The sequence below is a fragment of the Hyla sarda genome, chromosome 7 (assembly GCF_029499605.1).
Source record: "Hyla sarda isolate aHylSar1 chromosome 7, aHylSar1.hap1, whole genome shotgun sequence".
NCBI classification, from domain to species: Eukaryota; Metazoa; Chordata; class Amphibia; order Anura; family Hylidae; genus Hyla; species Hyla sarda.
In genome coordinates, this window is record NC_079195.1 from 106752811 (window position 1) to 106775530 (window position 22720).

Consider the following 22720-nt stretch of genomic DNA (forward strand, 5'->3'; position numbering starts at 1 on the left):
ATGTAACAATAATATTACAATGTGTCCCTTGGCCAGCATTCTTATACATTTGCAGTGTAGAACATGATACATAAAAACAAAAATGGAAAAAAAATAAATAACATTTTAACTTTTATTAAAACTGTCCTTAACCCTTCTGCCCAGATACCTCGGACTTCCTTGAGAACAGAAGTAAGGGGTGAGAAGTTACTGGCAGACATCTATTCACCTTCTCCAATTACACCCCCTACAATGGACCCTGTTGACAACTACTATTAGAAGCGGAGACTGGGACGGTCTCCGACTAGGTCAGTCTTCTCTTACTATGGAAACAGATGTGACCAGACTAGGAATATATTCAGGCCTGAAATTTTATAGATTCCTACTAAACCGAATTAGGCCATGATCACACGGCAGAATTTTGGCGGAACGTCCACCTGGAAAATTTATGGAGGCCATTCTGTGAACATCAGGTTTTGGCAGAAGATGCTGGCACTAGGAACACTTAGAATTGCGCCTTGTCCATAAATGGCAATGCATTTCCAAGTGGATTCTGCAGGAGGAATTCTTTCTGTGGAGGCGGAAACGGGATTTCCACGGCAAATGTTTCAACTGCTGTGTGCACAATGCAGCAGAATCCCATTGAAAACATTTTTCCCTCAGATTCTGCCCCATCTTACCTTTTTTACTGCAGCTGGAGGTGGTCAGGAAGTCAAAAACAGCGTGTGTTTTTTTGCGCATTTTGCAGAACTCCAATTAACTTCAATGGAAGATGCATAAACAGTGTGGCACTATGAGCTGTGCTGTTTATGTACCTCAGGAGCAAAAGGGGTATTTCAAATTGGTTTTTAACTAATGTGCTCTACCTAGGGGAAACCTAACACAAAAATTGCACATACTTACCTTCCTCGCTCTCCCACTACTGTTCTTTCTGAGCCAGCATGGCTGCACTGCACTGCTGTGTTTGGAGTCAGTGCATGCACTACCTTAGTTGTTGACTGGCTGAATAAGCAGTGCACACGCCGGCCCCAAACATAGCATGTACTGTTCAATGGGACCAGGTGCAGGAGAATGGCGGTGGGGAGAGCAAAGAAGGTAAGTATGAGCACGATAGACTTAAAACATTCTATAAAAATGAGTGTAGGGTATTGTGCTATTTTATACCAAAAGCAGGCTGTATATTATTGCTGGAATACCCCTTTAAGTGTCTGATTGGTCACCATACACAAAACTACTTCTTCTCTACTTGTATTTTAAAGCATAAAAAAAATCTTACCATAGTTCTAAACACTGAAGAAGCGTTCAAGTACAAACTGCTGTCACGCATAAAAGGGGAAGTGTAAGTGAACTACTGTTGTCTATGAAATATCCCAGGCATATGACCATCTTGTGATGGGAAGGAAACACGAACATGTATAAGACAGATTTAATAAACTTCAATTACACTAAATAAAATCACTAGGTGACCTGCCATATACGTTGATCTGCCATATAAATCGTGTTAACCTTCTATTACTGAAATACCAGATGCTACACATCCATTAATATGAGCAAAGCAAACACGTGCACATGGTCAGAGGCCAAGTGTCCTTAGAAGATGAGACAAGACAGCTCCGCAGGTGGGACCAAAGAGTCTTCAGTAAGGTCATCTGTACACCACCATGACCACCACACCCAAGGTCTGCCACGGACATGACAGTAGGTTATCATGATTTTTCAATAATATCAGACCTGTACTGACAAAAATATCCTAGACCCCTCCACCCTATATGCTGGCGGGGCATATGAAGGACAACACCAGGCCATCGACTGACGTAGAAGTATAGAAAACTGGCATTTGCACTGAATTTCTGTATAGCACAGCAAAAATACTCTGAAATCCAAAAGACTCACAACATGACACATAACACAACGTCTGGTCCTTAAGATGTAATTCTTAACACGTCATTCATTTAAACATGTTCTTGGGTTACAGCGTTGCATTCCCAGCTCTCAGCCTAATAAGGTTCTGAGATCTGCAGTACTTTTTATGGAAAAGATTCTAAACTTGGAAGGTTTTTCCAGGGGAAAGAAAAAAAAAGAAAAGTAAAAAAAAAGAAAAGTAAAAAAAAAAAAAAAAGTCCCTCTGCTCCAGTAGTTCAGATCTCTACTAATACCCTGTGAGAACAGAACTCTGCTATTCCATTCCAAGTATATCCCAAACCTTCTAAACTTCTGAAGCGATCTGTCTACGTTCCAATAAATACAATTTCCATAATTGTCCTTTGGGGCGGTAAATGTTGTTGATAACAATGGTACATTGTTTTCCTTGTCTGCTCTTTTTTTTCTCCCCGTTGCCTGCACAAGAGCAAATACCTGTCAGGAGGCTTATTATTAACTTCCATAAGTCTCCATAGACTGACGTGTGTCCGCAGGGCTCTTCTTTATGGTCTGTTTATTAGTTTTGGGGGGTGAAAACAATAAAAGTGTAGACTTGTGTTGTGTACCGGAGAGAAGAAAACAAACTGCCAATGGTAGCACCATACGTTTTTCAGGCAGCTTTCCAATGGAACTCCTGGGATTTGCACTATTTGCTGACTTTAGCAAATGTCTCCTGGTTCAGATGTAAAGACAGTGTCAGAGGATTAGACTCAGTCACTGCACATGCAGGAAAAAAAAAAAAGAGGCATTTTGGGTTTATACATTAAAACTAAAAATATTACTTTTGCTATATGCAGAAATAGGTGTTTTATCCAAATCCCAGCCCTTTTTCTGTGCATGTTGCACAATGACCATCACATTTTTACATTTCCTATTACTGACCTATAATATTATCAGTGTTTCCCAGCCAGGGTGCCTCCAGCTGTTGCAAATCTACAACTCTTAACATGCCTGGACAAAGTTTTATAGTTTTGCAACAGCTGGAGGCACCCTGGTTTGGAAACGTTGCCTTTGGCTGTCAGGGCATGCTGGGAGTTCTAGTTTTTCAACAGCGGAAGGCACCCTGGTTGGCAAACACTGCCTTCACCTATCTGGCCGTACTGGGAGTTATTCAACAGCTGGAGGCACCATAGTTGAAAAACTCTGCCTTCGGCTGTCCGGGCATACTGGGAGTTATAGATTTGCAACAGCTGGAGGCAACCTGGTGGGGAAACACTGCCTACTGCCTTCGGCTGTCCGGGCATGCTAGGAGTTGTAGTTTTGAAACAGCCTTTGACACCCTGGCTGGGAAAACACTGCTTTTGGCTGCTGGGAGTTCTAGCTGGAGGCACCCCAGTTGGGAAACACTGCCTTCACCCGTCTGGCCGGATTGGGAGTTGTAGTTATTCAACAGCTGGAGGCACCATAGTTGAAAAACTCTGCCTTCGGTTGTCCGGGCATACTGGGAGTTATAGATTTGCAACAGCTGGAGGCAACCTGGTGGGAAAACACTGCCTATTGCCTTCAGCTGTCCGCGCATGCTAGGAGTTGTAGTTTTGAAACAGCCTTTGATACCCTGGCTGGGAAAACACTGCTTTTGGCTGCTGGGAGTTCTAGTTTTGCAACAGCTGGAGGCACCCCAGTTGGTAAACACTGCCTTCACCTATCTGGCCGGACTGGGAGTTGTAGTTATTCAACAGCTGGAGGCACCATAGTTGAAAAACTCTGCCTTCGGCTGTCCGGGCATACTGGGGGTTATAGATTTGCAACAGCTGGAGGCAACTTGGTTGGAAAACTCTGCCTTCGGCTGTCCGGGCATGCTAGGAGTTGTAGTTTTGAAACAGCTTTTGGCACCCTGGCTGGGAAAACACTGCTTTTGGCTACTGGGCACACTGGGAGTTGTAGTTTTGCAACAGCTGGAGGCACTTTTAGGAAACACCAATTTCATTGTTGTACACACTGACCCCTGCTCTGGTTTCCACTTCATCCAGAATACTTAGCGCTACATCACATCCAATCCAAACCAACCCTAACCAGGACTTACTCACACTCCTAGCTGAGTCCCACTCACCCCCTAATGGGAAATACAGATGTGTGGAAACTAACCTAAACGGATACAATTGACTCAATGACTTCTACGTTTCCAGAAATACAACCGCACACAACAACGAATGAGCGCAAAAAGTCAGAACTCCACAATGGATACCACATGTCCATGCAACATATGCAAAGCGCCAATTGACAAGAGTGAGAAGCCAAATCCTAGGAAACAGAGCAGGGAAAACACCAAAACTAACTCAGTCCATGCAACTTCAAGACACTGCAGTGAGACTTACTTTATCCTCCTCCTGAGCCACTTGTGCAAATCCAGAGGTTGTAATAGGATCCTTAGCAGGATATCAGCTTAGTGTAGTCCCTTTCTATGGCACAGCAAGGCATTTGTTCATTTAAACACAGACAAACAGCCTGACACACAAACCATACTGAGGTTCCAGAAAGGCAGCCCTCCCAGATCCCAGGCACAGCCCCTTCATTAGAATATAGGCAGGGAAAAGCGTGCTGGGATTCCTGCTGGATGCACAAAAGGGGGGAGAAGTGGCTTTCTGGACTCTAGACCATTTTTTGGTGTCTCCAGCGGTTGCATAACTACAACTCCCAGCATGCCCAGACAGCCTTTGGCTGTCTGGGCATGCTGGGAGTTGTAGTTATGCAACAGCTGGAGACACACTGTTTGAAAAACACTGCTCTACACTGTTCAATACTTCTAACGCACTTGTGCATTCATTTTACACTTTGGACTTCAAGATAGCAGCCATGCAGGAATCCAAAAGCATGCACAAAGCAATGAAAAGGATCCTCTCTAGCCTTACTTTCTGTACTTTTTCATTTTCTGGTGATCACATGACTCAGTTACAGTTCTGAAACATGTTGATGGATTATAACTGATGCCACTTTGGGAGCGGTTAAAGCGTTACTGTCATTACAATACACTTTTGTATTAGTTAAAGGGGTTATCCAGGAATTTTTATATATATATATATATATATATATATATATATCAACTGGCTCCAGAAAGTTAAACAGATTTGTGAATTACTTCTATTAAAAAATCTTAATCCTTTCAGTACTTATGAGCTTCTGAAGTTGAGTTGTTCCTCTCTGGTGACACGTGTCCCGGGAACTACCCAGTTTAGAAGAGGCTTGCTATGGGGATTTTCTTCTAAACTGGGCGGTTCCCGAGACACGTGTGATCAGAGAGGACTTAGACAGAAAAGAACAACTCAACTTCCAAAGCTCATAAGTACTGAAAGGATTAAGATTTTTTTAATAGAAGTAATTTACAAATCTGTTCAACTTTCTGGAGCCAGTTGATATATATAAAATAACGTTTTTTCCTGGAATACCCCTTTAAGATTGCACTGGGTGTAATGTTTGACCCTATCGCTCCATAGACGAGTCTTCCACAACCGGGGTGCGTCCAGTTGTGACAAAACTACAACTCCCAGCATGTCCTCTTCCGACCCCTAGGAGGTCGGATTCACACTACAGAATTTCCGAATGGAATTTCGCTAAGGAATTTCGGTTGGAAATGGGATTCTGCCGCATGGAGCACACTACGGAATTTCAGCGGCGGACGTTCCACGCCAAAAGAGCAAACTTTTCCATTCTTGAGGCAGAATCCACTCCGCATACATTGTCGTCTTTGGGGACGGCAATGTCTGTGTCGTTCTAGCGCGGACTGATTCAGTTGGCGCTGGCTGCACTTGGAATCTCCGCCCAGAGATTTCGTAGATTAAACCCGGCCTTACTCTTTTATTTTTCCATATACAGGGCTAGATGAAAGTTAATTTTTATCATAGGCATAGTATTGATCAGTGGTATTGGTGCTCCACTTATGCAGGCTGCTGAGGCTGCCTATATAATGGGATCACCGATCGGCCATCATCCCAGCTGATCGTGACCGCGCCATTACCTCGTGGTGGTTGAGCTTCCTAAACCCACTGGCATCAGGAATTTGGACTTTTCGATCCGGAGATCGACTTTATGGGATCTAAAGGGTTAATGCTGGGCTTCAAAGAAGGTTAAGGCTACATGACATAAATATACATCATGTCACATTAATGCATTCCTGCCTATGACATAACTATATAGGGTTAATTTACATTTATAAATCTGCCCCATTAACTTGCAACTTACTGCATTCCTGTGAACTGTACAGTAAGGCTAAGTTTCCACTTTTTGGAATACTGCCACTGCAGTTTTTGAGCCAAAGTCAGAAATGGATCCACTTCTCCTCCCTTATGGATCAATTTCTGACTTTGGCTCAAAAACTGCAGTGGCAGTATTCCAAAAACTGCTAGAAAAAAAACGATTTTCCGCTGCGGAATGTACACTGCTCAAAATCCGCTGCAAACCCCATTGAAGTCAGTAGGGACTGTGGCGGATTTTCCGCAGCGTAAATTCCGCCGTGGAAAATCTGCTGCGTACAGCCGAGAAGAGCCCGCCCACTTTCAAATACGCAGCGGAAAACCCGCAAAAAAATCTGCGCGTGTGAAAGTACCCTCAGGCTAGATTGACACTGCGGAATCTTCAGGTAGAAAGTTTCCGCCCGGAGATTCCGAGTGCGGCCAGGACCGACTGAATCAGTCGGTGCTAGGACCGTGCGGACACTGCAGCCTCCAATAGACTGCAATGTGTTCCGCGAGTATTTCCGCCAGAAGAATGAGCAACGCCTTTCTTCAGGCGGGATTTTCTGTTCACAAATTCCGCTTCACAAATTCCTAAGTGTGAAATTGTGAACGGAAACCCATTCACTACACTATACATTTTAGCAAGCGGAATTTCTGAATGCAATTTCAAAGGGGAATTGCAGGCGGAAATTCCGTAGTGTGAACCTAGCCTAACTAGCACATAGTAGGTAAACTCTTACCATCCTAACCCACCAAGGTGACACCATACCGATTCGATATCATCAATATATTTTGCCTACAAAACCTTTTAATACGTGTCAAATTTTGCTGCATATTTTCTGCTGTGTATCTTCCTCCCCATTTAAGTCAATGGGTAGCAATATCAGCTGCATATTTTGCTACCCATTGACTTCAAAGGGTAGGAAAATATGCAGCAGCAAATAAGCAGCAAAATAAGGCATGTGTGACCGTACTCTTATTGCACACAAATGGCTGCCGCCGGAAAGCTCTGTGTGTATAGTGAGCAAGGAATATGCAGCGTATTTCCCGCTGCTGCCGTAAATTTTGCGCAGTGTGAAATACGCTGTGTATACGCCAGGTGGGAACGCACCCTTTCACAAAAAGCGCAGTTCATAAAACCCTTCCATATCATGTGTATGGCCAAAAATCAGTGGATTACAACTCAAAATCAGCAGAAATGTGTAAACCAAAATGCACAAAAAAGGCGCAAATAAACCCTACTTGCGCATTTTTTGCACCTTTTGTAGACACAAAACAGTCTAAAGACCATGATAAATGTCGGCCATAGTGTATATGTTTTATCCATACAGATCCTATAGTAAAAAATTTCACCTGTGTTTAGATCATATTTCCATATTGCTAAATATGTTATGTGCTTTGCCAGTTGAGCATAAACTAAACTAAAAGGGGTTATCTGGGAATTAAAAAAAAACAGGGCAGATTTCATTCAAAAACAGCACCGCCCCTGTCCTCAGGGTGTGTATGGTATTACAACTTGGCTCCATTAACTTCAATGGAAATGAGCTGTAATAGGGGACACAACCTGAGGACAGTTGTGGTGCTGTTTTTGGAAGAAATTTGCTCTGTTTTTTAATTCCTTTTAATCCTACAGAGACTTCACTGTATAATTTCCTTGTGAGTTTCAGTTAACACAATGTTGAGGCCACGACAGAATGAAATACGTTTGTTACTATGAGGGCGGGCGCAGGAATGACAGAGCCAATTCTTCTATGTACCTTTATTTGGGGTCAGTAGACAATATCTGCCCTGCAGTTGTCCTTCATGGGAATTAGCCCTTTGTCTGCAGTACAAGTATTTATGGTGTCTGTTATCTGTTCTCAACATTTGGGGACTGGATTGTGTCCCTCACATGGCCGCTGTGTGATGTTTGCCAGGACTCAGCTATCTCTTTGTGTTACACATTCCTGTTCTTCTAATGTTTTCCCAATGGCTGTCAGCTCTATCTCATCCATTCTCATTGATTTTCTGCCTTTCTCCAATTTCTTGACATCCATTTCTAACACAACTTAATGTCTGTCGTAATGTTTGGGCATCCTGCTTGGGGAACACAATGCTGTTTACACTAGTGTATTTTTAACACCTTAATAACCGGCCGATCTGGACCACATCATTTTGTATTAGTTGTATTTTCCGCAACATAGCTGTATAAGGGCTTGTTTTTAATTTACATGGGTTGTACTTTTCAGTGACTTGATTTTGAAGGTCTATATAACTTACTGATTAACTTTTATTATCTTTTTCTAGGGAGGAACTGAAAAAAAAACAGCAATTTTGTCATAGCTTTTTTTGACAAGGCCTTACTTTTATTCCATGGGTCTGCTCGATATGAATCTTTTTTTTTTTTATATAATACTACTTTTACACACACACACACACAGATTTATATATATATGTTTTGTCACATTTCACAAGCCACAACTTCATCTTCCTGTTGATGTAGCTTTATGTAGGCTTTTATTGTAGGCAAAATCATATTTTTAAAACAAAGAAAAAAATGTTTTTTATATTTTAATGTAATGAAAATATTTTGTAGACTTAATTTGCTAAACTGTATTTCATTATTTATTGAGTTTCAATATTGAGTTTCAATAAGAGACTCCACAACGAGATCTGCCGATGGTTAATGTAATGCTCTGCATTCCAAAGTATTATTATTGCGTGTCAGTAAAAGGGTGACAGGAAATATATGACTATGCCAACAGCCTAATTGGCATATAGCCATGACAGGCCTAGGGGGTCTTTGTTTGCCATGGCTACCAGTGGGCAGCCTGAGTTTGCAGGAAGCTGATGTGCACCCCCCCCCCCTCTTCTAACTACCTAGATGCTATGGTCACCATTGACGGGTGGGGTCTTTATGGGGAACTCCGGGAAGTGTCTGATCACAGGGGGTCTGACTGCTGGGATCACTCATTACCATCTGCCCCTCTCCATGCACAGGGCGACCACCACTCTGTGCACCGATTACTGTTGACTACAACACCAAGCGGTGACCACCATGACCCTCCATGTATCTCTATGGGAGAGCTGGAAATACAAAAATGCTGTATTTCCAGCTCTCCCGTAGAGATACTAAGAGTGGTCAACAGTAATCCGTGCATAGAAAGACCAGGGTGCTGGGCAGGAGATCGCAGGGGGTCCCAGTGGTCGGACACCCCACTATCAGACACTTATCCCCTATTCCGTGGATAGGGGATAATATATCCTGTACCGGAGTTCCCCTTTAAAGTTTGAAAAGCTGGGATTGGAGTTATCCCGGTTCCCAAGCATCATGACTAAAACCAAGCAAACTCTAAGGCTAAGTTTCTACTTTTTCTTTTTTTTAACGCCAAGAAAAACGTCAATTCTGCCGCATTCTTTTTCCACTTGGCATTTTTCAGTTTGGTGTTTTTTTTATCCTTTGCAGTTTTTTCATTCTTTTTTGGCTTTTTTCAGCTCCTTGGCGGTTTTGCAAAATCGCAGCATGTTGAGCCACTGGTGTTTTTTCCCGTGAAATCATGGTGTTTTCCTCCCATGGAAGTCTATGGGAGTAAAAAAAATGCCAAGAAAAACACCAAGAGGGGCATTTACTAATCTTTTACTATGTAGTCTGGTTTTTACCCTGTTTTTTTCTACTTCATTTTTGACTATGTGCGACAAATTTACAAAATTATTGCACAGCGTTAATAAATTTGGCACACATAGGCAAAAGTGGGAAATTTACTTCATGTAGTAGAAAAAATCGTCTGTTCCTTTTTCCTGCTGTCTGAATAGGTTTGGCTGCTAGGTTTCCTTCTGGATCTTTTGTTTTTGAGTTTTTTTTTTTAGCTTTTTCACCACATAAATAATTCAATAACTAAATTGTAGTCATGGCTCAGAATAGTGGTAAATGGCGTTTAGTGTGTGTGTTTATAAAATTTTGTTAACACTGTTTTTTCTCCCTAAATGTACTTACTCTTTTTCTTTTTTTTTTGTTACTTCTTCTACAGATCCATGTATCCGGTGGACTACTTCGACGACCAGCGTTTTTCTTTGCTTGATGTTAATAAAATGGTTAACGAGGGCTTGTGGGGGAGTGTTTTTTTGTAATAATTTTTTTTAAACCTGTTGTGTTTTTTTTTTTACTTTACTTGACAGGCTTAGTAGTGGAAGCTGACTTATAGACAGAATCCATTACTAAACCGGGCTTAGCGTTAGCCACAAAAACAGCTAGCGCTAACCCCCAATTATTACCCCGGTACCCAACACCACAGGGATGACGGGAAGAGCCGGTACCAACAGGCCCGGAGCATCAAAAATGGCGCTCCTGGGCCTAGGCGGTAACAGGCTGGCGTTACTTAGGCAGGGAGGGCCAGTAGCAATGGTCCTCGCCCACCCTGGTAACGTCAGGCTGTTACTGTTTGGTTGGTATTTGGCTGAGAATAAAAATAGGGGGGACCCTATGTGTGTTTTTTTTATATTTAATTATTTATTTAAAAAAAACACATAGGGTCCCCCCTATTTTTATTCTCAGCCAAATACCAACCAAACAGTAACAGCCTGACATTACCAGGGTGGGCGAGGACCATTGTTACTGGCCCTCCCCAGCCTAAATAACACCAGCATGTTACCGCCTAGGCCTAGGAGCGCCATTTTTGACGCTCCGGGCCTGTTGATACCCCTGTGGCGTTGGGTACCGGGGTAATAATTGGGGGTTAGCGCTAGCTGTTTTTGTGGCTAACGCTAAGCCCAGCTTAGTAATGGACTCCGTCTATAAGACAGCTTCCACTACTAAGCCTGTCAAGTAAAGTAAGGAAAAAACACAACAGGTTTTAAAAATGTTTTATTACAAAAAACACTTCCCCACAAGCCCTCATTAACCATTTTATTAAAATCAAACAAAGAAAAACGATGGTCATCGAAGTAGTCCACCGAATCCGAAGGAGTCCACAGGATACACGGATATGAAATGAGAAGAAAAAAAAATGGGTTAGTACATTTATTATCACCTGCTCACACATCTCCCGCCCCGCACGACTACAACTGCCAGCATGCCCTTACAGTAAGGACATGCTGGGAGTTGTAGTTGTGTGGTGCAGGAGATGTGTGGGCAAGTTACAAGCTTGTCCCCTGCCCCCAGCTGCAGGACTACAACTCCCAGCATGCCCTTACAGTAAGGTGGGGCGGAGGCCGGGCACAGTGTTTCCCAACCTGGGTGTTGTAGTTTTACAACATCTGGAGGCACCCTGGTTGGGAAACACTGTTTTAGGCCAGTGTTTCCCAACCAGGGTGCCTCCAGATGTTGCAAAACTACAACTCCCAGGATGCCTGGACAGCCAAAGGCTGTCCAGGCATGCTGGAAGTTGTAGTCTTGCAACATCTGGAGGCACCCTGGTTGGGAAACACTGTTTTAGGCCAGTGTTTCCCAACCAGGGTGCCTCCAGATGTTGCAAAACTACAACTCACAGGATGTCTGGACAGTCAAAGGCTGTCCAGGCATGCTGGGAGTTGTAGTCTTGCAACATCTGGAGGCACCCTGGTTGGGAAACACTGGCCTAAAACAGTGTTTCCCAACCAGGGTGCCTCCAGATGTTGCAAAACTACAACTCCCAGGATGTCTGGACAGTCAAAGGCTGTCCAGGCATGCTGGGAGTTGTAGTCTTGCAACATCTGGAGGCACCCTGGTTGGGAAACACTGGCCTAAAACAGTGGTTGGAAACAATGTTTTAGGGCTTGGGCAACTTACCGGCTTCCGTAGGATCCAGCGCTGCACGACATTGCCGCAAGACACTGCCGCGCAACAGTGCCGCCCGACGATCTCCGTCATCGATCGTGGCTGGAGCCTCGGAAGGGTAAGTGAACGTCTTCGCCGGTCCCCTTCAGCTGTTTAGTTTTGCAACAGCAGGAGGCCTACAGTTTACAGACCACAAACCAGTGGTCTGCAAACTGTGGCCCTCCAGCTGTTGCAAAACTACAACACCAGCATGCCCTGACAGCCAAAGCCTTACAGTGCATTACAGTGCAGCCGCCAGGGCTCCTCATACTGCCTCCCCGCTACCCTCACTTAATAATGATGGGGACACTGATATACATCCCCCCCCCCTTGTCTCCCGCCCGCGCCGCTCAGCTCCCGCTGCTACAAGACTATAACTCCCAGCGTGTTCTCATTGTAAGGGCATGCTGGGACTTGTAGTCTTGCAACAGTTAGCAGACAGATCGGAGTTGTGTGGCGCTGGCAGGTGAGAGGGGGGAGGGGATGTAAATCACTGCAGTGTCCCTGTAGCAAAGTGAGGGTAGTGGGGAGAAAGTATGTCGGAGCCCGGGCGGCAGTAGCTTTTCCTGCTCCATGTTGGAGCTGGAGTAAATTTAGTCAATTTTTACGGCCGTTGCGACTGTTTATTGCGCAGCTGCGACTGTCGCAGTTAATAAATACCTGACCACTGCAAGTCAAAAATGCAAACTAGCGTAAATCAAGCGGGGAAAAAAATTGACTTTCTTGCTAGAGAAAGTTGCACAAAAAATAGGGTAGGCACAATTGTGACAATCTAGCGCCAAAAATAGTCCGAAAAAAATGACTAAACCCCTTAGTAAATGCCCCTCCAAGTGAGTTTTAACTTTGGCGTTTTTTCTGGCGTTTTTATTCTCTTTTGGACTTTAGCGATCCAAAAAAGTGATGGAGATACCTTTTTTAATAACATTTCGTAGGGTACCATTAAAAAATAAATAAAAAAGATACAATAGTGATGGAAAAAATTGTATTTAACAAGATTTCTTTTTGTCATAACAACATTTTTATTAATTTTTAAACAGGATGGGCAGGGCACTAAAAATATAGCTGACAATAATAAAAGTGTAGTGTGTGTGTTTTTCACTTTTTATTCTTAATTTGTTAGGTGGTACTACTACTCCCAGCATGGAACATACACTGTTCCATGATGGGAGAAGTAGTCCCTGTACTAATTGACAGATCACCTGGGTCTGTTGCGATCCTTCTGTATAATTTATAGATGCGGCCGTTCTTCTAAGGTCCTCTGCACTGCCGTATATATGCATCTATTCATATTTCCCGCAGAGAGCTGTGATTGGCCAGATGGTTCCAGCCAATCACAACTCTTTGTGGGAAATATGAATAGGTGTATATACGTCAGTGCTGAGGACCATAGAAGAGCGGACGGCCGCATCTATACATTATACTGGAGAATCACAGCGGGTGTCAGGAGTGATACCCGCAGTGATCTTTCCTTAACCCCTTAAGGACGCAGGACGTTAATGTACGTCCTGGTGAGGTGGTACTTAACGCACCAGGACGTACATTTACGTCCTGTGCATAACCGCGGGCATCGGAGCGATGCCCGTGTCATGCGCGGCTGATCCTGGCTGCTGATCGCAGCCAGGGACCCGCCGGCAATGGCCGACGCCCGCGATCTCGCGGGCGTCCGCCATTAACCCCTCAGGTGCCGGGATCAATACAGATCCCGGCATCTGCGGCAGTGCGCGATTTGAATGAATGATCGGATCGGCCGCAGCGCTGCTGCGGGGATCCGATCATTCATAACGCCGCACGGCTCCCAGAGGTAATCAAAATAAAGGGATTATAAACGTACTAATTTGGTTACAAAGTTTGTGATTTTTTTTAAGCGCAACAATAATATAAAAGTATATAATAATGGGTATCATTTTAATCGTATTGACCCTCAGAATAAAGAACACATGTCATTTTTACCATAAATTGTACGGCGTGAAAACGAAACCTTCCAAAATTAGCAAAATTGCGTTTTTCGTTTTAATTTCCCCACAAAAATAGTGTTTTTTGGTTGCGCCATACATTTTATGATATAATGAGTGATGTCATTACAAAGGACAACTGGTCGCGCAAAAAACAAGCCCTCATACTAGTCTGTGGATGAAAATATAAAAGAGTTATCATTTTTAGAAGGCGAGGAGGAAAAAATGAAAACGTAAAAATTAAATTGTCCTTAAGGCCAAAATGGGCTGAGTCCTTAAGGGGTTAAAAGGGTACACCGGTAAAAAAAAGTTTTTTTTTTTAAATCAACTGGTGCCAGAAAGTTAAACAGATTTGTAAATTACTTCTATTAAAAAATCTTAATCCTTCCTGTACTTATTAGCTGTTGAATACTACAATTCTTTTCTTTTTGAAACACAGAGCTGTCTGCTGACATCATGAGCACAGTGCTCTCTGCTGACATCTCTGTCCCTTTTAGGAACTGTCCAGAACAGCATATGTTTGCTATGGGGATTTCCTTTTACTCTGGACAGTTCCTAAAATGTCAGCAGAGAGCACTGTGCTCATGATGTCAGCAGACAGCTCTGTGTTTCAAACAGAAAAGGATTTCCACTCTAGTATTCAGCAGCTAATAAGTACAGGAAGAATTAAGATTTTTTAATAGAAGTAATTTACAAATCTGTTTAGCTTTATGGCACCAGTTGATTTAAAAAAAAAAAAAGTTTTTCACCGGAGTACCCCTTTAACTGCATGTACTACAGCTAGCTCCCAGCATGGAGCAGAGTGTGCTCAATGTTGGTAGTAGTACCTGCTGTTAAAGAAAGATCACAGCAAGTGTCACTCCTGACATCCGCTGTGATCGTCCTATATATTGCAGAGATGCGGAGCGGCTCTATACAGCGCTCGCATCTGTGCTCTGTACTCCAGCCAGTGTTATGAATAGAACATCACTCATTCATATTTCTCTCTGAGAGCGGTGATTGGCTGCAACCATCTGGCCAATCCCCACTCTGGGCGGAAAATATGAATGAGTGATGTTTTATTCACATCACTGGCCGGAGTATAGTGCAGAGATGTGAGCGTTGTATAGAGCCGCTCCGCATCTCTGCTATATTATGGACGATCGCATCGGGCGATATATCTATTAGTACAGGAAATACTAGTCCCATCATGGAACAGTCTGTTCCATTCTGGGAGTAGTAGTACTACCTAAAAAATTTCAAAAAAGAGAGGGGAAAAAAGTGAAACACACACACTTTATTAAAAATTAATTAAAATGTTGTTATAAAAAATATAAATTTCATTAAATACATTTTTTTCCATCACTGCTGCATACTTTTTATTTTTATTTTTTGATACCCAACAAATTTTGGGTACAAAAAAAAATGCAATTTCCACACAAATTAAAAAATGCCAGAAAACCCCCCAGAAAAAACGCAAGACACAGTAAATTGCACTGGCGTTTTTTCTTGCATTATTTTCAAACCACAAACTTAGCCTTATAGTGATCAAACAGGCACTGTTCCTGTGGTCATGCAGCCAGAATTATATACACATATAAATTTTGTAGGAACTACACCCTAACTGTGTAAGGGGTTGTTTCATATCATTTATACCGACATTGATGAGAATTCTAAAGAAAACAAGAACACTCTATATGGGGTTAATGTATAAAAACATACACATGCCTGTGTTAAGGGGTTGTCTAATATCCTTTATGCTGAGCTTGATGGGAATTCTAAAGAAAACAAGAACATTCACAATGAGATTCATGTATGAAAACATACAAATAGAGATGGAACATGAATCTAAGAAGTAGGCATTGAAGATTATTTATTTAAAATGGGCCCTGATCCCTCAATGTAAACTTTAAATTACTATCAGTAAATTTTGGGAATGCAGGAGAAAATCGGAAAACCCTGCAAAAAAAACAAAACAAGAAAACAAAGGGAGAACAAAAAAAAAAAAAAAAACATGAAGGCATTACCCTTTTTCAGATATGAACCTAGAACCCCAGAGCTGACCAGTGAGACACCATAATGTCAATGAGTTATTTTTCTCTTTTAATTTAATTTAATTTTTTATTACATTGGATGGCCCATTATGGCCACCTGGTTCTGGCTGACAGTAGGCTCCTCCACGTTCTATCTGCAAGGGTCTTTTCTGGTAAACTTATCACAACATTTATAATTGCCATAATCTTTTATACAGCACATTTGAAGCCAGGGTCTGTGTGGATTAGAGTTGCATTTCATAAATGTGTCTAAATCCCAGCCGAGTAATAAACCGAAGCAATACAAAATGCTGGTGAAAATGATGTGTGTGCCACATAATTAAGAGACCATTAACACTGGGTTTACACTAGCCTAACATGAATGTATTTTTACATTTGTATTTTGGCCGCAAACCTTAGCCCAACTATGGATCTGATGGACAAAACTGACCGTTGTGTCATCAGACCCTTCTTACTGCAGGGACCGGCGGCCATATATACATCCATATTAGGCTAGTGTAAACCCAGCCCTACAATAAAAAAGGTGCACATAGATTAAGAAATACATGCAACTGTCAAATAATGGAAACTAGAAATTTACACACCAATAGTGTTTCCGCACATAAAGGCATGTTACATGTATTTTCCTTTTCTTTAGTGCACTGTACCCAAACATAATGCCATATCGGGTCAATGCATAGGGCGACAGAAGCAAGCTTAGAAATTGGCCCCCGTTCTCAAAAATCTATTTATTATATGGTCCCTAGATAGGGGACGTATCAGATATTAAACTGATAAGAACAGATACTGCACTTGATCTTAGCCGAAAGGCCAAGAAGCGATTACATGTATTTTCTTGATTTTCTTTTTGTGACTTAGTTGGTGACGCATAGTGTCAGCCTCAGAATTCAACTGCAACAGTGTTATCTTTCAGCATACTGGCAAAATGATCAATAGCATTATTGTTTCGTCACACAACGTACTGTATTGTGAGCACAAACTTGATCAGAATAAGCAGAAAAGAGCTGACAAGTAACTAAACAGCCGCAACTTTTATTAGAGCAGAACAAGCAAAATGTTGAATTCATGGAACAACGTGGTATTTCTTAAAGGGGTACTCCTGTGAAATGTATTTTTTTTTAAATCAACTGGTGCCAGAAAGTTAAACAGATTTGTAAATCATGCATCTGATGAAAGGTTGCATGACCTGAAACGCGTAATGTCGAGCGTTTCCTGAGTTTTATCTCATCTATTCATGTTCCTGAGACCACTCCATGTCGATGTTTTAACTTGGATGAAATAAAGGAGAAGTTACTTTTACCGCTAGCTTTTGTCTTTCTACTGCTACTATTGGAGGGTCTTTGTCGTGCGGAGGACCGGGTGAGCTGACTGCCTTTAGCACCGTACAAGATTTGTAAATTACTTCTATTTAAAAATCTTAATCCTTCCAGTACTTATCAGCAACTGTATAATACAGAGGAAGTTCATTTCTTTTTAAATTTTCTTTCTGTCTGACCACAGTGCTCTCTGCTGACACCTCTGTCCATATGAGGAACTGTTCAGAGCAGGAACAATTCCCCATAGCAAACCTATCCTGGACAGTTCCTGACACGGACAGAGGTGTCAGCAGAGAGCACTGTGGTCAGACAGAAAGGAAATTCAAAAAGAAAAGAGCGCCCTCTGTATTATACAGCAGCTGATGAATACTGGAAGGCATAAGTTTTTTTAATAGAAGAAATTTAAAAGTCTGTTTAACTTTCTGGCACCAGTTGATTTAAAGAAAATAAAAAAAGAAAAAATTCCACCGGAGTACCCCTTTAAAGCTAAAGTTACTTACTGTATATGTATTTAGAAATAAGTAAAGAAAATCATAAATTATCATTAGAAAAAAGAAAATATTATACCCAGTTAGTGAAAACATACCTGCATTACTGTAATCTTAACACACAGCTAATCCTATACCAGGTAGATGAATAGTTATTTTTAATATTCTGGAGGATAGGAGATCATATATGATTGTAACTGACCTAACAGGATTTCCATTAAAACAAACAAGCAGGCAATGGTATCACATATGAATCTGATTTTAAAGGGGTACTCCGGTGAAAAACATTTTTTTTTAAATCAACTGGTGCCAGAAAGTTAAACAGATTTGTAAATTACATCTATTAAAAAATCGTAATCCTTCCTGTACTTATTAGCACAGTGCTCTCTGCTGACATCTTTGTCCATTTTAGGAACTGTCCAGAACAGCATATGTTTGCTATACGGATTTCCTTTTATTCTGGACACTTCCTAAAATGGACAGAGATGTCAGCAGAGAGCACTGTGCTCATGATGTCAGCAGACAGTTCTGTGTTTCAAACGGAAAAGAATTTCCACTGTAGTATTCAGCAGCTAATAAGTACAGGAAGGGTTAAGATTTTTTAATAGAAGTGATTTACAAATCTGTTTAACTTTCTGGCACCAGTTGATTTAAAAAAAAAGTTTTTCACCGGAGTACCCCTTTAAGTTTCCAAAAATTCTCAAAGCACTTTTCTGGTGTGGTTCTAAAACAGTTTTATTACATTTTCAAGGAAATGTAATTTAACAAATCCAATACAATGTACTAAAGACCTTTAAAGTTGCATGCCAAAAAGAATATCAAGAAGAGATAACTTTCAAACATGAGAAACAAATATCACCTGCCCTACTGACAGCCAGTTTATCGCAAACTGGTATAGCTCCGCTAGGCGAATACAGGATGCGAAGGAATAGAGATTCCCTCCAAAATCTCCAATAGACATGGATGGTAAAGGCAAAAATGGTACAATAACATCCAGTGTTCCCAGGATTTCTGGGAAGACAAACAAAAGACATAGACACAAGGGCGGGTCAACAAGACATACTTAAAGTGGAGGAGGGGGAGGGGGGTTTACCTGAGCCTTACATATATGCAAAGGGAAAATGGAAGCTAAGAATATAAAGAACAGTACAAAATAGACACTGTCAATCTATACTGTAGAGTATTGGAGTGTAGCTATTTAGCACATATCCTTCCGCGGTGCAAACACGTTAAAGGGGTACTCCAGTGAAAAACTTTTTTTTTTTTTTTTAAATCAACTGGTGCCAGAAAGTTAAACAGATTTGTAAATTACTTCTATTAAAAAATCTTACTCCTTCCTGTACTTTTTAGCTGCTGAATACTACAGTGGAAATTCTTTTCCGCTTGAAACACAGAGCTGTCTGCTGACATCATGACCACAGTGCTCTCTGCTGACATCTCTGTCCATTTTAGGAACTGTCCAGAAAAGGAGAAAATTCCCATAGCAAACATATACTGCTCTGGACAGTTCCTAAAATGGAGATGTCAGCAGAGAGCACTGTGGTCATCATGTCAGCAGAGAGCTCTGTGTTTCAAGCGGAAAATAATTTCCACTGTAGTATTCAGCAGCTAATAAGTACAGGAAGGATTAAGATTTTTCAATAGAAGGAATTTACAAATCTCTTTAACTTTCTGGCACCAGTTGACTTAAAAAAAAAAAAAGTTTTTCACCGGAGTACCCCTTTAAGGTAATAAAAAAAAGTCCATAAACCGCACATCAAGGAAAAGAAAACAGTGCACTCACCAGGAATTCTTGTGTATATTCTTTATTGGAAATCAATCCATACATGCTGTACACAGGAGGACATTAGGCTGGGCAGCTAAGATGGAGACACAGTGGAGGAAGCCCATACACCTGCAGGTGTGTCTCCATTGTAGCCGCCCCGGCTTAATACCCTCCCGTGTACAGCATGTATGGATTGATTTCCAATAAAAAATATACACAAGAATTCCTGGAGAGTGCAACATTCAAGAGGACAACTCAACGTATCATTGGCCATAATCCTATTTAATTTGGATTTGACTCAATATAGAGGAATAGATTGAGTTTTCCAACTTGTGGCTAATGCACTTTATTTTCCCTATTTTGGCATCAACAAAAGTAGAGTGAAGAGGGCAAGAAAAAAAAAATTCCAGGGATACCATCTGAGTAAGACTGCCTCTTGTAAAGCAACAATTATTGAGAGTTTGGAGGTAGTAAAAGCCATTTGGGCCCATTCTTTTTCTTTAGAGGTCTTACCCAATTTAAACTCCCATGCACACATGTATGGGAGCTTGCTAGAAGACACTTTAGAAAGTACAGGGTGGGCCATTTATATGGATACACCTTAATAAAATGGGAATGGTTGGTGATATTAGTGTTGCTCGCGAATATTCACAATGCGAATTTTATTCACGAATATCGCATATTCGCGAATTCGTGAATATTCGCGAATATAGCACTATATATTCGTAATTCCGAATATTCGTTTATTTATTTATTTTTTTTCACCGTACACATCACAGTGATCATCCCTCTCTGCTTCCAGCTTGTGTGGTGTAAAGAAGGCTCTAATACTACTGTGTGAGACTGATGTGCGAATTTTCACATATGCAAAAATGTGCATATGCAAATTTTCGCATATGAGAATATTACGAATATGCGAATATTCGCAAATATATGACGAATATTCGTCCATATATTCGCGAATATTCGCAAATTCGAATATGGCCTATGCCGCTCAACACTAGGTGATATTAACTTCCTGTTTGTGGCACATTAGTATATGTGAGGGGGGAAACTTTTCAAGATGGGTGGTGACCATGGCGGCCATTTTGAAGTCGGCTATTTTGAATCCAACTTTTGTTTTTTCAATAGGAAGAGGGTCATGTGACACATCAAACTTATCGGAAATTTCACAAGAAAAACAAAACAATGATGTGCTTGGTTTTAACGTAACTTTATTCTTTCATGACTTATTAACAAGTTTCTGACCACTTATAAAATGTGTTCAATGTGCTGCCCATTGTGTTGGATTGTCAATGCAATCCTCTTCTCCCACTCTTTACACACTGATAGCAACACCGCAGGAGAAATGCTAGCACAGGCTTCCAGTATCCGTAGTTTCAGCTGCTGCAGAATGGGCAAAACAAAAATTGGAACAGGACCCTCAGTTTACGCAGAAGATTTTGTTCAGTGATGAGGAAACTTTTATGTGAATGGTGAAGCTAACAAACAAAACCACCGCTATTGGTCTAACACTAACCCACATTGGATAGATCCCTCCAAGACTGTTGGAACACAAAAATTGATGGTATTGTGTGGTATATGGGGTACAAAAATAGTGGGGCCATTCTTCATCAATGGAAACCTCAAGGCCACTGGAAATGCGAAATTGCTACATGATGATGCGTTTCCCTCTTTATGCACTGAAGCTGGCACATTCCCTGAGTTTTTCCAGCAAGATGGTGCACCACCACATTATGGGTGTCAGGTCCGAGCATTCCTAGATGAACAGTTTCCTGGAAAGTGGATTGGTCGTCGTGGGCCAGTTGAATGGCCCTCAAGGTGTCCCGATCTGACCCCCTTAGACTTTTATCTTTGGGGTCATCTGATGGCAATTGTCTATGCTGTGAAGATACGAGATGTGCAGCCCCTGAAACTACAGATACTGGAAGCCTGTGCTAGCATTTCTCCTGCGGTGTTGCTATCAGTGTATTGAAGAGTGGGAGAAGAGGGTTGCATTGACAATCCTACACAATGGGCAGCACATTGAACACATTTTATAAGTGGTCAGAAACCTGTAAATAACTCATGAAAGAATAAAGTTACGTTAAAACCAAGCACATCATTGTTTTTCTTGTGAAATTCCCAATAAGTTTGATGTGCCACATCACCCTCTTCCTATTGAAAAAACAAAATTTGGATTCAAAATGGCCGACTTCAAAATGGATGCCATGGTCACCACCCATCTTGAAAAGTTTCCCCCCTCACATATACTAATGTGCCACAAACAGGAAGTTAATATCACCAACCATTCCCATTTTATTAAGGTGTATCCATATAAATGGCCCACCCTGTACTTTTCTGATGTTAATATACATCCATATACTCTTATTGCCTATGTACACTGCTTACTTGGCATTCCAATGAAAGCTAAGCAGGGATAAGGGTAAACAGTGCTCAGCTGAGATCTGCTGCTGCTTCATTCTAGAAATCGGTAGAAGTCTCAGTAACCAGATCCCTACCAATCCAAACTTCTGACATGTCATGTCTGACGTTTGTTTGAAAGTTTTGGCAAAATGTAAGTTGGTTTTGCGTATGAACACAGCATATTGGTCCATCTCCTCTCTGGAGATGCGGCAACAGTTTTGTGCCTCTGGAGATAGACTGTCTGGCACTCAAGGTTTCAAATAAACCATAATAAGAGGAGTAAGATTGCAACCTTTCTAATCCTTTCGAATTGTTTTCCCCAGAGAAAAGCATTATTTGGGTGGCATCGATCTATCCCACTTGCGCCATAAAATGGATTCTCATGGCAGAATGTTCATGTCTATTGCCAATATTAAGCCCATTTCCATGCCACATGTCCTCATTACCTTCTCATTTTCCAACTATATGGTGGCATCGTAAAGTGAACAAATACTATGGGGAAGATTTATCAAAATTTGTGCAGAGGAAAAGTTCATCAGTTATCCATAGCAACCAATCAGATGGCTTCTTTTATTTTTCAGAGGCCTTTTTCCAAATGAAAATTGGTTGCTATGGGCAACTGGTGAACTTTTCCTCTGCACGGGTTTTGTCAAATCTCCCCCATATGTCCAAAACGTCTACACATGTAACATTAGGTAGGTCTACCTGGGATGTTTAGTTTTTAACACAGACTAAAAGAATGTTATAACATTTTAAGTGAAACTAACAGTGCTGGATCTTCACTTTACATCTATATATGGCAGCAGAGTGTCCACTTCAAGATATGTACAGATAAAACAATATAAGCACAAAGGGGGGGGGGGATTTATCAAAACCTGTGTAGAGTAAGATGGGTGCAGTTGCCCATGGCAACCAATCAGAT

At 41.5% G+C, this 22720-nt stretch overlaps 1 protein-coding gene and 1 non-coding gene across 8 annotated transcripts in view; both read right to left on the reverse strand.

Moving 5' to 3' along the window:
- Positions 1-22720, reverse strand: part of LOC130282279 (sorbin and SH3 domain-containing protein 1-like) — a 404864-nt gene that overhangs the window by 231692 nt on the left and 150452 nt on the right. Inside the window, exon 1 of one of the 7 annotated variants that reach the window (XM_056530336.1) lies at positions 4215-4349. The exons of the other annotated variants lie outside the window; for them this stretch is intronic. The gene's annotated coding sequence lies outside the window, so the exon portion shown is untranslated. Of the gene's footprint in view, positions 1-4214; positions 4350-22720 lie in introns of those variants that run through there. 7 annotated transcript variants of the gene reach the window in all.
- On the reverse strand, positions 16455-16645 carry LOC130283561 (U2 spliceosomal RNA). The gene has a single exon (XR_008846739.1). It is a non-coding gene; the product is annotated as a U2 spliceosomal RNA (small nuclear RNA).